This window comes from Neopsephotus bourkii, unplaced genomic scaffold (assembly GCF_033783945.1).
Source record: "Neopsephotus bourkii isolate Nb327-2 ecotype Australia unplaced genomic scaffold, CSIRO-AGI_Nbou_v1 NB_272, whole genome shotgun sequence".
NCBI classification, from domain to species: domain Eukaryota; kingdom Metazoa; phylum Chordata; class Aves; order Psittaciformes; family Psittacidae; genus Neopsephotus; species Neopsephotus bourkii.
The window spans coordinates 10,851,807-10,867,078 of NW_026900781.1; the positions used below are offsets into that span (position 1 = coordinate 10,851,807).

Consider the following 15,272-nt stretch of genomic DNA (forward strand, 5'->3'; position numbering starts at 1 on the left):
TCACTACAGTCCCCAATGAAGAGTCCATTAGCCCAGCATCCTCGCAGGCCCCCTTCAGATACTGGAAGGCCGCTATGAGGTCTCCACGCAGTCTTCTCCAGGCTGAACAGCCCCAGATTTCTCAGCCTATCTTCATATGGGAGGTGCTCCAGCCCCTTATAATGTATTATAAATGGTCTTTTTATTGAGACAGCTAGTAGCCACTCCTGCTTACGGCATTTTCTCTGAATCTTCATACATCTGAATTTTTCACCTCTGCCTTACTACACTGACAGTTTCACACCTACCACTAATGACTTTTCTTCGTAAGTGTTACAAATCCCCTGGGTAAGTTTTGTTTTAAAGTAATATAACCTTGAGACAAAACTGCTTTCTTCGTATTTATAGTAAAATCTGTATTATGTCATTTTTAGGAAATCATCATTTTAGAAAGGTTGATTACATATTAGTGGCAAGGCCTCTAATGGACAGAGCAGATTCAAAAAATAACTATTTGTGCTGATTGTTTTCATGGAAGTGATCTTTCATTTAATTTCATTTTTGCTAGAAGAATAAAGTTGAGGAGAACAGGATTTCTCATTCTCAGGGAAGTGTGATGAATGACCTGCACATATTAGAAATTCCAGGAAAATTTTATTAACCATCACCTAATGTAATCACTCTGAAATAATAATGCATAGTTTCTTTGCATCTAGATATTTAAGAAAGATTCCCCTGTCACATAAATCACAGGATATTATGTCTTTATCTCAGTAAAATGAAAGTTCAGACCTTACAGAACTTTCTGAGACACCTTTCTATCCTTAAGCGTACACTTTTAGTTGCTTATATCTTGCAAATAGTAAAAAAGAAACACAACAGAATGCAATGTTTTTACCCTTGCTTTCTGGAAGTAACAAACCTGGTGTATAGGCTGACTTGTTAAAACAACACCAGAACTGAACCACAAAGGAAAAATAGAAGGACCAACAATAATGGCCAGATTTTATAATTTGGTTTTGCTCTTAATAAAGTCTGGCACTCAATAAAAACTGGCACAGTGGAATTCTGTTTGACTTAGTGATTTTCTCATATGTAGTCTAAAGTGTTCTGTGTTGGGTTTTGGTTTTGTTTAAAATACTTTATTGGCAAGTACGCAAATTGGAATATACTGGACTGAGTTTCCAGGCAATGATCAACAGAATTTTTTTTTTTTTTTAACTGGCTGTAATTTTGGTTTGTACTTTAAAATTATTTATTTAATAATTTGTTGGGTTGGTTGTTTTTTTTTTTGTTTATTTGTTTGGGGTTTTTTGTTGTTTTTTTGGTGTTTTGGGTTTTGTTTTTTTTGGGTTTTTTTTTACCTAAATGAAGGATCAATGCCAATGTTGGAAATGCCATTAAATTGTACTGGTTTACAAGCAAAGTACAGATTTTAAACTTATTGTTTTAACAGGTGCATGTAGCAATGAGTCATCTGAATGTACCTTCATGCAATCTTAATTTTCGTATGCTACACCCCTGAAATAACCAATATTCTGTTCTATGTTTTTATACCACATACAAATGCAGACTACATTTCTAGTAAGTATATAAAATCATTTAATAAGAGAAAAATGTCTTTTAAATACTGAGTACATAATCTCTTTTTACCACCATATATAATATTTAGAAATAATCATTGAATCATAGAATCGCTGGAAAGGACCTTAAGATCATCAAGTTCCAACCCCCCTGCCATGGGCAGGGACACCTCACACTAAACCATGCCTTTTTTAATTAACTATTAACTACACATATACAATTCACAGAATAGTTCTGCTTAACATAAACAAAAATAAGTAGCCTACACATAGAGAGAACTGAGAACATTGGATTTTGGGCACTTAAACTACTTCACTGTTTTCTAAATTCTCACTCAATTACTAGCTCTACGTTCCCAAATCCTTCCATAATATATCACTAGCCTTGTAGTCTTTAGTATTAACAGATATTTTTCTTTCCTAACCAGTTTTTATTTATATGCTGGAAGGAGTTAAAGAGCAACATAGTTTACTTTCTCCTTATCAGTTTTCCCACCTTCTCATAAACATGTTCAAAGTGAAAGTAATTTGTTCCTGCCCATGAAACCGAAACCAAAAGTAATTAAAGCGCAAGTTTTTCTACCCAATAGATATTGACAGCACTTATACTTTGAAGTTTAATTCCATTGAAGGGGCTAAAATAATCTTTATGAATATCAGCACTTCAAATGAAATGCAGCTTAAAGGGAGGTAAACTATAAGGAGACATCCCACTCCATGCCCACTGCCCACTTAAAGAATAACCAGAATCCTTAAAAATAAATGATACTTTTAACTATGTTGTATATCACACCCCCATCTCCAGGCTGGCATCAGACCATAATTATAATACAACCAAGGCAGGCAGGCAAAAGACAAGCTTACAGGGCTGCAGAATATCCATCACTTGTGGCACACTGAAAGTAACAAAAAGTTTCAGCAAGGTTTGTAACTGCTACCCTTTAATAAAATGCAGAGAATTGTTAATAAGTAGCAGTTACCTGGCACTGAGGAGTAACTGGAATCCAAATTGTTGCAGACAGGAGTTTTCCATTTACCGGTTAAAGAGGAAGCTCAACCAGCAACTAAAACTACACAGCACAGCACCTTCTGCTCTACACATGATCACCACATCTCTCAGTGCAATCCCTTTTTCAGGGGCACTGCTCCTCTCCTGCGTGGTGCAGCATGGCCTCAAGGTGCAGTCCAGGAATATGGGCTCTGTGATTCAGCACAAGCCAAGGGCAAGAAGCTGTGCAGCCACACTACAAGTCAGTCCAGCAAGATGATCCAGCTGAAAATTAAACATGCAGTTTGATGGATTTTTTTTTTTTTTTCCTTTTTAAACAGAGCCAAGCCATTGCTGCAACACCCACCACATCTACCCGGATTTTTCTCCTGCCTCCCTTCCACTATGCCATATATTCCTGCCCCTTTACTTGAAGTGGCACCTCTGAAGTGGTTGGATTTCAACCTCAAGTCAGTCAGAAAACTGTCGGCAAACTATTTCTACAAAAGCACTGGGTAGCCTGCAGCTCGGCAGCCTTCCTTAAATGGCATTCACCTGACCCTGTGACACAGATGAGTGCCACTGCAAAGGAAGGGGGAAGAACGAGTGGCTTGTTGAAGGAGGCAATGGTGACAAGCAAGGCCCATAGCACTTCAATTGGCTTAAGTTGTAGAAAACAGAGCCCTTAGACTCCAACTTGAAAGTGGACAAGGAATAGATGGTCTTCTCCCTTAATATTTAAGTTTCAAACCCAGCTTCTAGATATCACACCACTCAAAGAAACATTAAGGGAAAGAGAGGAAAACTGACACAAATGCTGTCAGTATACACAAATTTCCCCAAGTCTCAGGGGTCACTTACTGAGGCTGGTCTGGGGCTTAACAGCATGAATGACCTTCCACACCTGCTTCGTCATCCTGACAAGTATGTGCATGGACATGCACTAAACCAGACTGAGGAACTAATTCAACCAAATAACCATTTTTGGAGGCAGGGTTTTTTGTATGGTTGGGTTTAATTATGTCAGATTGATTCTCCAATCCTCTTAGCACATGACCAAACTGCTCTTCTGGCTCATCGGAAGGAACAGCTGACTGTTTGGCGGAAAGACCTGCTGAAGTCAATTACAAAGCACTGCCACCCAAACATCTTCTGAGATTGAATGTAAAATGAAGTAAACCACAACAGTTATGGTTTAAAAGCAAAACTTCAGTTTTGTTGATTAGTTACTGTCACTCAGTAAACAAACCTTAAAACAGACCATAGTAGCTCAGTGCTGTGCCTAAACACTTCATACTTCAACATCAAAATCCCTTAATAACTTTCACCTACTAACACAGTTTACAGTCCCAAGGGAAGGCTGCAATGAATGAAAAAAATTGGTATTACCCTTTAGGTTCAGAATACAGCAGAAAAAGAAAAAAAAAAAACAAACAAACAACCCCAAACCAAAACCTGCAGTGCTTAGGAGGTAACATTTAATTATATTCAACTTAACTGACTAAACTAACCTGACTATCCTTTCTATACCTTTGTAGAGAAAGGGGATGAAGCCTGATGACCTTCCAGAGAAATTTTACTTAGAAGGTCTGAATGGCCTTCTGGATGACACTCATCACTGATTACAGAGTTTATCAAAGGTAACACTTGATTCTAGTTAAATATCTCTCTGCAGTTAGCTCCACCAAAACCAAACCACACCAGCAACATAAAAAGGAGGCAGGTTTGTCTGTCACTTGTACTTCCAGCACAGCTTCTCTCTCTAAGACCCAATCAGCCTTTATTCTAAGATGTTCTGACAGTACTTACTTGGGGGAGAAAAGGGAGGAGAAAAATGGCTTTACCCTGCTTGTGCTTTGGCACAGGGACTCAAACTTTGTCAGGGAGATGAGCAAATGATTAGCAATCACCTCTGAAATATTCAGTCTGAGTGATATGCTCAGTGCCAGCCTGTGACAGAGGAAAGAGAATTACATTTTTCAAGAGAGTATACACGTGTCCTAATGATAAGATCCTCCATTTTTCCTGAACAACCAGTTCCCATTCTACAGAAGATAAGGCAGTTATACCAGGATATGCCTTTTTTTTTCCCCCTACATAACAAAGTTCCAGTTTCTTGCTAGAAAAATAAAAATCATCCTTACTTTACAATCATTAGACAACTAATTCCACACTGAAAGTGCCCTTTTCTGAAGAAGTTGGATGGAAAAAGATTTTTCTGGTGGTTTGAGTATTGGGAAGGCACTGGGAAGGTAGAGTTCAAACAACTGACAAAAGGGACAAAAGATGAAAAGAGAGCATTCATTTAGTGAAAAGCAGAACATAAAATGATGTTTTCACAGTCCAATGACTACTTTCTTCTTCCACTTCTCATAATTTACTACACCTCAGTATACTTTAAGACTTCAATTTTCATACAAAGATCTAAAATCCTTCCCCCAAATTAATCACTTCTAGTCACATCTTAGTTCAAGCTTCATAAACATAAACGAGTGTATAGAGGAAAAATAAGAGAGCCAAATAAAGCATTATTTTACTAATGGAAAGAATAAAACCACATAAATACATGAATGTATATATATAGGCCAAGATACTGACTCATTAATTCCCATTATTTACGAAAATATCCATCATGAGGGAGCAAAAAAGCCAAAGGACATTTTTACTTGACAATAAGAGTGTCATAATAAAGAAAATTATTTTCTATTCATGCAAGGAATCATTCTGTTACATTTAATAGCTTTGATTGAAAATATATATGTTCAAGTGCAGAAGATTAAATTCTTTAGAATAAACTAGGTTGTAATTACTTGAGTAAGGACTTAAATGTTGAATAATTCCATTAATATTGAATATATTCAAATAACATAGAGCAATTAAAACAAGAACTTCCCATTTCACAAACCAATACCAGTAAACAATGACTAACTTACATCTTCACTTGCACAGAGAAAGCCCAGACACTATTGAAGTGTGACTTTAATGACAGCTGTCTCATCACTCCTTGCTTTTCACGAATGTCCAAAGGTATGAAGAACTAGAGCATAGCAAACATTTTTATATGAAAAATGGGAGAAAATAACACAGGAATAGGTATAAACAAATAAAAGTAGCTTCATCTGTCACCATGGGTGGATCAAGACCTAACGTTCATGGGGACAGAAAAAACATGAGGTCCTTGTACTCATTTTATCTTCTTACTAAATTCATGTTTTGTCACTAATGGCAGCAGAAGAAACCTCCAAAAACACCATCTTACTCAATATGCTTGCTCTGCATTACACCAGTTTCAAGACAAAACTGAACTTAAAATTGAAACTGATCCTTGTAAAGAACTGGTTTTAAAGATAAGGCATTTTAACGATTTATCTCAACAAGCCTTTTCTTAAAAAACCCAATAATCAAACAACCCTGCTATTAAATCTTTACTGATAAGAAAAAAACATGGCATGGTTTGTATACAGTGACGACACATACCCTGCTGATGAAAAAATGAGCAAGATCTCATGCTTGTGTGGTTTTAAAGATTTATGGAGTAGTAGTCCTTCATGTCCATTGGTTTCTGTAGTCACAGCCATAGCTGTCAATTCAAAGACCGCTCAATGCACTAGCTTTCACGTTTTAATACTCCTACAGTGCTACATTTTAAAGAATCATCCTTATATACAATGATATTCATTTTCTCATTCAAAACATAATATTTTATTCTTGGATAGTTGGAATAAAATGCACAAATAAAGCACAAATATCGGATCTGATGAGTACAATGTGGGACAAAAATCAATTTAAGAGCTGCCCTTATACAAGAGAGATGCCTCTAATATGAGTTAAATAGAATCTGAAACACTGACGGATCTTTCAAAACAAAGACACTACCTTATTTGCCATCAGCATAGGGAAAAAAAGTCTTTGTTGTTACTGACCATGATTCCTTGACGACTGGATAAAAATACAGCTTTTTCCAGTGTTAATTCTCTGGAAGTCAGGCCTTTCAAAAGTCATATGATAGTGAACTCACCCTTCTGTATTACATTGTCTAATGGACATTTTTTCCAAATTAAAAAGATAGATAGTGTCCTTTACACTCCCACTCAACACATACCCATTACTATCTGATTGATGCTATCAGACCAATACACAAAGTACATAACACTAAGCATATGAACCACACAAAGGAAAGAAGAATTTGAGAACAATTTGTGAGCTGGGCTCTAACCTTCCCTAGCCATTTCCATGCACTGTAAAGAACCTGGTGTGCATTGACAGTTTGAATTTTAACTTTGAAATTTTTGACCTTACTATATCGTAACTGAAAATCGACTGACTGATTTCTCTAAAACCACACTTAGAACTTCTGTTGCCCTTAGGAATATCTGGACATCTAGTTGTCCCTTCAGCTGCAAAGGATGATGGTGAGCTGTTCCTATGGACGCCTCATCAGTCTTCCAGATAAAAAAGCTCTACAGCATCACTTTGAGGAAGCATGAGATTGTTTAACTGGAAATGCTCACTCAACTAACTGTCGAGTTGCTTTGAATACATCTATTTAGAATAACTCCCAACCTAATTCCACAAAAAGTAGACTAAGTTAAAAAGCTCAAGGTTCTCAGTCTGGTGTAAACATCACTGCTTTTACTGTCTTTCTGTTTCTTTGTTCTTAGAAAGCACTGTTAATCAAAGATCGAGTTTGGTCCTTATCTGTGGCCCAAACAAGTAAGAAGAAATGTGCCAGCCTTGAAAACACGAAGGCCCATCCAAGAGTATAGAGTTACTGTTTGGCTAAAAACCTACAGAGAAAAAAAAAATCTCTGTGGTTTTGGTGGGTTTTTTTTCACTCTTTAAGGAAAAGTTTTCCGTCAATCTTCCTAATTTTAGAAAGATTATGCTCCAGTACAATCTACTATAGTTTATACTTAGTCTCATAAAATAGTATTAATTTCAAATAATGAAATTAATTGTTAGAATTATTATTACACATGCCGTTACAGTTTGGTTTATTCTGTGGCCATACTTCTCTGTTTAGTTTTTCTAGACTAGGAGTTTACTCACACAAAGCTGTTAGCTAGGCCTTATTTTGGCATACAGACCTTACGCATGTGAAGTCTGCACTGAAGACTTTGCTGATATCTAAAGCGTACACTGCTGATTATTTCAGATTTCACTCAGAGTTGGTGTTTCTGTTTTGGCTGATCACATACACTAACATCCTCTTCTTGAAAACTACAGTTCAAGCTAATACACTGTTCAGGAGCAGTAACGTATTCAGTGATTATGACTCAGAAAAGGCTTGTGCAAACACCTTAAATTCTACCATTTGAACAAGACCCCAGCAAGTATTTAGAATATTGTCTGAAGAGAAACAATGACAGTTGAGCCTGACTAACCACTGTGCTAAGACGAGTGAGTGACCTGGCAGTAATACCATACTCCTGCTTACCACACCCTGCCAGGATCAACAGAAACATGCACAGCACTGCTCTTTCTGCAGACATGCCCACCTTTGCCCAAGCCCGTAGCCGCTGGTCATCTAGGGAACTCAGGCCATGCTGCTGGCATTTCAAAACCAAGGCTGAAATCTGCCTTGGTCCCAACAAAAGTAACCGTGAAAGCTCCTGATGATTACTGCTGTGCCATGTTTCCCATTTCCCCCCCCTACAGTAAGACATTACAGATCTGTGATAGGAATCAGGGTGCTGAACTGGATGGAAATTTTTATGTCACTACATATAGACTTACATTCTCATGAGTTTAGTTTTAACCTTCTGAGGCACCTAGCCACTAAAATATGATGCAAGAGTCATACTTTGCTAGCACGAGCTATATTTTATATATATATATATACCCTTATATAGAAATATTTTTTATATATATAAATAAGTGGGGAAAATCAGGTGCTGAAATCAAAGCACAACAAATAAGCCTGATTTAGCAACCAGGTATAATACAGCTAACTTTTCCAAATTTACTTTGAATTGTTTTGTACCCTTCATATATCTACACTACTACTGGTAACAAAAATGTTATCAGTCTACAGACCATGTTGCATTGAAGAACTCAGGTTTATGGAAAGAACTTCAAAAAACGTAGACTTCTGAATATCCACTAAATGCAACATTCAACACATCACTGTGTCAGGGAAGTATTTTGGAGTTAAGATATATTCATTTCAACACTCTTAAGAATGTACCTTAATGGTTCCCCATCACACATATTTACAAAATGTACACCTGACATTTTTCTGTGATAAACACATCACCATGTATTTCCCATAATTTGCTTTAAACTGTGGCATTTTCTAATTAGAACCAAACTCTTTATTATTCCCTAAATTAAGCAGATTCCCATAAACCAATGTCTTACATGAAGTGGAAATGCTTAAAGAAGTAGATAAATGTCTTTGCAAAATGAAAATGACAATCACTTAAAAAAAAAAAAAAAAAACGAAAAAACCCAACAAAAAAACACATCTCCTTCCTTCCCTGTTCATTCAGGATGCTCAAAAAAACAACCCACAAAAAAAAACAACCCAGACCTGGGGTTTGATTTTTCAGATGCTACTATGACAAACAGCAAAGACTGAACGTTAAGACTTGCTTCCCTTAAAAGCAGTGAAACTTTCAGAAACTGTGGGGGCAGAAGAGTTGGAGAGGCACAACTACAATGTGGTTAGGCCACTTAAAACACATACCTTATCTTTCCCCACAAACAAAAAATGAAACAAACAAACCATCAGATATAACATGGCCAAGAAGAAAGATTTGATCAGAGCTGTACTGATTAATTTTATGAAGTGTGATTATAAAATGTGAAGCCTCACTGACGAATCACAACACAACTGATAGTTACGGTAGTTACTTTGTTGCGTTATTCAGTAAAACTAAGACATTTAATAAATAGTTGCTTTATTTTGCATTTTATGCTGGCAAAGTGAAAATTGTTTAAAAATGTAAATATGGTTAATTTTTTTTTCCATATCCATTTTATGTATACACACATATTCATAGATTCCTTGAAAAAGATCTACAGCAGGTCACCATTAAGGGACACATGTAAATCTTTTGAGGATGTTTATGAAGACAGTAAGTATTCTTGCCTTCATAGTGTTCTGAACCAGTAACGTGCCAATTTTCTTTTCCTCTAAGTCATATGGAGAGAAATTCAAAGAAATTATTTCAAAGAACAAGAAATTCTTGGTATAAATATTTAAAGACTATCAACAATCAGATAAATAAAAGCTCTTCTTAGAGAAATACTATGATGTTGGAGATTGCATTTGATAATGAAAAATATAGGACTTCCTTTTTTTAAGATATTATCTGGGCTAGCAATAAACTGCCAGAGAAAGCCCATGGTATATTTAATATGGGAATTATTATTGCTTAACTCAAAGCCAAAAAACCCAACAACCCTGTATTTATTGACAAATAAGGTTATCACATGCCAAACAGCCGCTCAAGACCTCAAAGGCACAAAAGAAGTTAACAGGGAGAGGCTTGTGCATCCCTTTTCACCTTGCACATACAGTCTGTGGAGCTCATGCTTCCAACAGACACCCCAAAGTAACACATCACCCAGTAACATCAGTTTTGGATCCTGTTACAGAAGAGTGGCACTATAGGCCTGAATCATCAGTTATATCCAACAGATCTGCACATCCACTTAACACATATTTAAGAAGTCATTCTGGTTGTCAAAAGTTTTAAATCAGAGTTTTTCAAGTGTGGAGCATTTATCAGAGAGAGATGAAACTGTAACCACTAGTAACTTTGTTTTTCTAGTACTCTGGCACAGGTCAGACATGCAGCAGCAGTCAGGAAGAAATGAAGCTGCACCTACTGGGAAGTCAGAGGGACATGCCATTGGTGATGCTGCTCCAGCTACACGAACCTTCCTGGGGAACAAGGGGCTGTAGCATGTCTCATTAAGTCCTTTGTGTCCAGTAATTTATCCTCATTCAAGAGGTACTGAACATCAGCGTAGCAGGAGCAACCTTATGCGATAGTACAGTCTTGTAAGTTGGAAGTAATTATTCTGTAACTCTAAACGTGACTGGCACCACCTTAGCCAATTGACCAAAAAATTCAAGAAATGAAATCACAGTCTGCTGTGAAAGACAGAGACTGTAAAGGTAAGAATTATCAGAGCCTCACATGCTTTATGGATGGGACATCTCTCCCCCTCTCCTGCTTCCTCCTTTTTTTCCATCCTTTCTTTCCATGATAGACATGGGCAATCTGAACCAAGTTACACAGAAAAATATGACATATACATGTATGTACAAAAGAATGCATGAAAAATGCTAAAACATCTTCTTATCTGCGAACCATTTGCAGTCCTATACAGGACCCCATCAGATTTTAATTCCTTTGGTCACAGATGTCTGAACTCTGGGAGCAGCCACTAAAGCCATGTCAGGCCAGTGGCACTGCAGAAAGCAGGGCACACCAGAGAAACCCCCAGGGGCTCAGGTTTTCCCCAGCGGCAGCAGAAGATGGGACACCTGACCTCCTCAATTCTGTCTGAAGCTCTAGGACAGGAGGTGAGAGAGATAACTCAAGCTGGCGAAAAGCAGTGTGGCAAGGAAGATGGAAAAAAGCCAAGTTTCTTGCACTGAGCATGGTGGCTCCATTTCTGCAGTGCTCTTACATTCACGCTCTGGTTTAAAGAGGTGAAAGTCAGCAGAAAGGGATGAACATCTAATCCTCAACTCTATTTTAAGCCAGATGTAGAGCTCCTAAGGGGTGGAAGCAATGCAAACAGGTCTGATGTAAATTCCTAGTCTTATTTAGTTAGCAAGGGCTAGTCAAGCAAGTCTTAGTCTTTTATCTCTTTTGAAACATGCAGTAACATTTGCACCACTTGCTGTCAAAATAAAATTGGAAAGATTCAGGCATTACAGCTCAACAACTGTAAGACCCCCTTTATGAACAAGTGTCACTGATGTTTAACCAAGATCTTACGAATAAGCACATCAGAAATAAGCAGCAGAAGACACATCCCAAGATATTTTGGCCTTCCTGAAAGACAGGTTGAATTAAATCAACCCATTTCAATGAGGAAAAAAATGTCTGTTGGCCAAACAGACAATTCCAATTTGTTGGTAATAGCAACTCTTATTATCAAATAGCCAAAAGAAATTACAACAAACTCCAAGCCGCACACTGTGGACTGGACTTACCCTTTCAGTTAACTTAAGCAAAACAAATGTTTAAACCTTCCAGTAAATGCATACAAAATATGATGAAGATCTGATCATTGCAATGTTACCAGGGTTGAGAGAGAAACTTGAGTTTTATGTGGGAAATTCCCATGCAGTATCAAATTTTCAACTAAATGACAGCATTTCTCCCTCAGTTTTCTACACTCTATCACTTCAAAAACTAGCACAGCAACCAAAGAACAGCCCAAGGGATCACGTTTTTCACTTCCGCCCAATACTGTATATAGAAAGTTGAAATTTTCATGGAATAAGTGTCTTTAGGTCTTACTTATCAGGTGACCAAACTTGACATACAGCCCAATGCAAGGCCATAGAACTTCAGCCATTAGCCCCTGAAATTAGTTTCAGTTCGTAAATTTACTATATCTATATAATTTAATGTGAAATGCTTTAATTCTGAAAATAAAACCAAAACCACTGAATCGGCATTGGATGTGAAGTATCACCTTGAGAATACTAGACACTGGGATGCAAAAAAATATCCACACATGTATTTTACATGACACTTGAAGAATTAAAACAAACACTTTCCATTCTATAAAACATACCAAAATACATAATTTTGAACTACAGGACTTCAAATATATCCATGGCAATCAATTACGTCACCTTAAAAATGGTAGCTTTATGAGCAATATCAAGGTAAAAATACAGAGTGAAGAAAAGACACCGATGTACTTGCAAAGTTCACAGTCTTGCTTACTTCTTGGTAAAACCCAATGAAAATGTTTCGATATGAGTAGCAATCATGGCCCAGGTCTAACTACAGTTACGCAAATGGGATCGAGTGGGCTGTGTATATCAGTTGTACCAGTAATTATCAGAGGAAAGATGGAAACACTTGGCTGTTTGATTAGATACAATCTCCAACACACAGAGAACTTCAATGTATTTCCACTGTACTTAGTACAAAGTGGGATCACTTCCACATTTCGTCAAACGAATTTATCATGCCAACCACAACTCAGGATGACTTCAGTACTGGACATCACTGCAAGGATCTGCCAGAGGAGATCAAGAGATTTGACTGCAGAGTAAGTAAACATAGTTTGCTTCCAAAAGAACTTTCTAAATGAGGTGGGTAGCCCACTTCTAATCACTCCAGTGAAGATGATTACAATAAGCAACAGTCTTTCAGAGGGCAGGAATCAGCCAGTAAAGCAAAGCAAACTTGTCACAGTGTAAAAGAAAGTAGCCCTACTATTTGCTCAAGCAGCTGTACAAAGGACTTTCCAAAAGCCACAGTAACGCAGATGGCAGCAGTCACCCACAAAGAAGTATGCTGTAAGATGTCAAGGCCTATTGAAAGAAATCTGGGGGAAACAAGTCCCAGTGGCACCTTTTCGTATGTTTTCCTTTACCTGTCTTGTTCACCAATTTCTCCATGTCTGTCTACCTCACCAATGTATTGTCACTTGAAGAATCGAACAAACAGAAAAACTTATTCACCTCACCCATGGAGCTTGGCAATATTACTACTTGTTTCACTTCCCATCTAGGAAAAAAGAGACTCCCCAACATTTTTCAATGAAAGTTTCATATTTTCTTCAAATCTTCTCCCTGCCTCAAAAATGCAGGTAATCATTACCAGAACCTCTAAAGTGCTTGGGAATTAATGACATACAGGATATACAGGCTGCCCAGCAATGTCATCCCTCCAGCCCAGTAGTGTATTTCAAGGTTTCAATCTCTGAATTCCACCTCACTGGCTTACAGTTTGGCTCCTTCTCTCCCACAAACAACAAATGAATCCATAAAGATTTTTTTCTTAAAAAAAAAAAAAAAAGAAAGAGAAAAATGAAATTACCATCATTTTTATTGTTTATAACAGGATTTCTCATTTGCATTTTGGAAGAACCATGACACATATCAGCAGGAGTAGTTGGTATTCATACTTTGTCTAACAATTGCAAATAGATTATACACTTTTTTTGACTGAGACACAAGATCAGGATTCAGAAAGAAAGAGGAAGGTATAATAAATGGCACTGGATTTTCAATCACCAGGTTCAAAGAATATTGTATGGTATTAATCACAAAGAAAATATCCATGAAACAGAAGTAAACGCCCAGTCAACAACATGGGCAGTTCACAGAAGAGTTTAAATTAGCTAATAGTCAACATTTCAGGTCAACTTGCAGTTACACACTTCCTAAATTAGTGTTCACTATATTTCAGTTACTTATTATTTGATGATTTTGCATCCATGGCTACAAATTTCACTACAAGACACAACTTGTCAAAAATTAACAGCAATTTAGAAAACAAAAAAGTAGCAAAAAAGCTTGACCACATGCACATAAACTTTGCACTTACACAATTAAAGAATGTGTCTGATTTTTAAAATTAAAAAGTAGTTTATCAACTTCAGGCATTTTGCAGAAGAGGCTTTTGCCCAGCAGACTACACACGCTGCCTGCCCAGTGAGGACAGACATTCTCAACAACCTACTGAGCCTTTTGCACAAGTCAACATTTTTAACAACCAACAAGAGTAATGAGTAGTGGCCACTCTAAACCTCAGCCCAATATCCAGCAAATGCAATTCTTCTGGTCACTTCTTATACCTATCAAAATTGATATCCTATTCTCTGTCTTTGATCAAACACAGCAACACACAAAGAACAAGTATTGGCCACAGAACAGTCTACGGGTCCAAGTCCACAAACTCAACAGAACTTCATCCAAAGTCAAAGCAAGTTGTTGGCAATCCTGTCACACAGACCAGTCCCTAAACTTCTCTCCTGCTTCCAAGAGAGATCCCTTCAAGACTGGCTTAAGCCACACTATGAGGATGGGGAAACTTGCCAAAGCAACTGGCCATGATTTATCTTGTCTTGGGAATACAGGCCTTCAGTCTTCTACCTTATCAGTTCAGCACCTCTGCTAGGCAGTCAACTTGCTGAAGACATAAACCCATCTAGGGAACCTTTCACTGGCTTCTCCAGATGTGTTCACCCACAGCAACACAAATGTAACTGCATTAACAGGAGACACACGTCCACCAACAGTCCAGTAAGACATCTTGTTCTGTCAAGTGTCCTGCAGGCTGCCTGTCTCCCTTTGACCTTATCCTTCCAGCCTCTGGATATAAATATTTTTGATAGAACACTGCCTGGATGTACATTAACTAGGAGATAAAGCAGTTTTGGGTTTGGGTGGCCACTTCTTTACCCAGAAGACAAGAATGGCTCCAAAACAACAACAGCTTTTCACTCCTAGGGAAGACTTCTTGTGAAAATAAAAACAAGGAAGTTAAATCCAAGAGAGCCATAATGCTTTTCAATTAAGGGCAAGGATGTGAAATTGCCACACATAAGACAGGAAATTCAAAGTTAGGCTGTCACCTCATTCCCTTCTTCACCCCAAAACCTTCCTCTCCCGTCAGCACACCCTTTGACCAGCTCCCGAGTGATGAGCGAAGGATGGCACGTCAGAACCTTAACTTTGAATATTTTTGGCTTCTTTTGCAACCTTAACCGTATCGTTAGAGCACGGAGAG

General features: G+C 37.6%; 1 protein-coding gene across 2 annotated transcripts in view; it reads right to left on the reverse strand.

Annotated features, from left to right (window-relative positions):
* Positions 1–15,272, reverse strand: part of CDYL (chromodomain Y like) — a 103,863-nt gene that overhangs the window by 87,820 nt on the left and 771 nt on the right. The window lies entirely within an intron of this gene.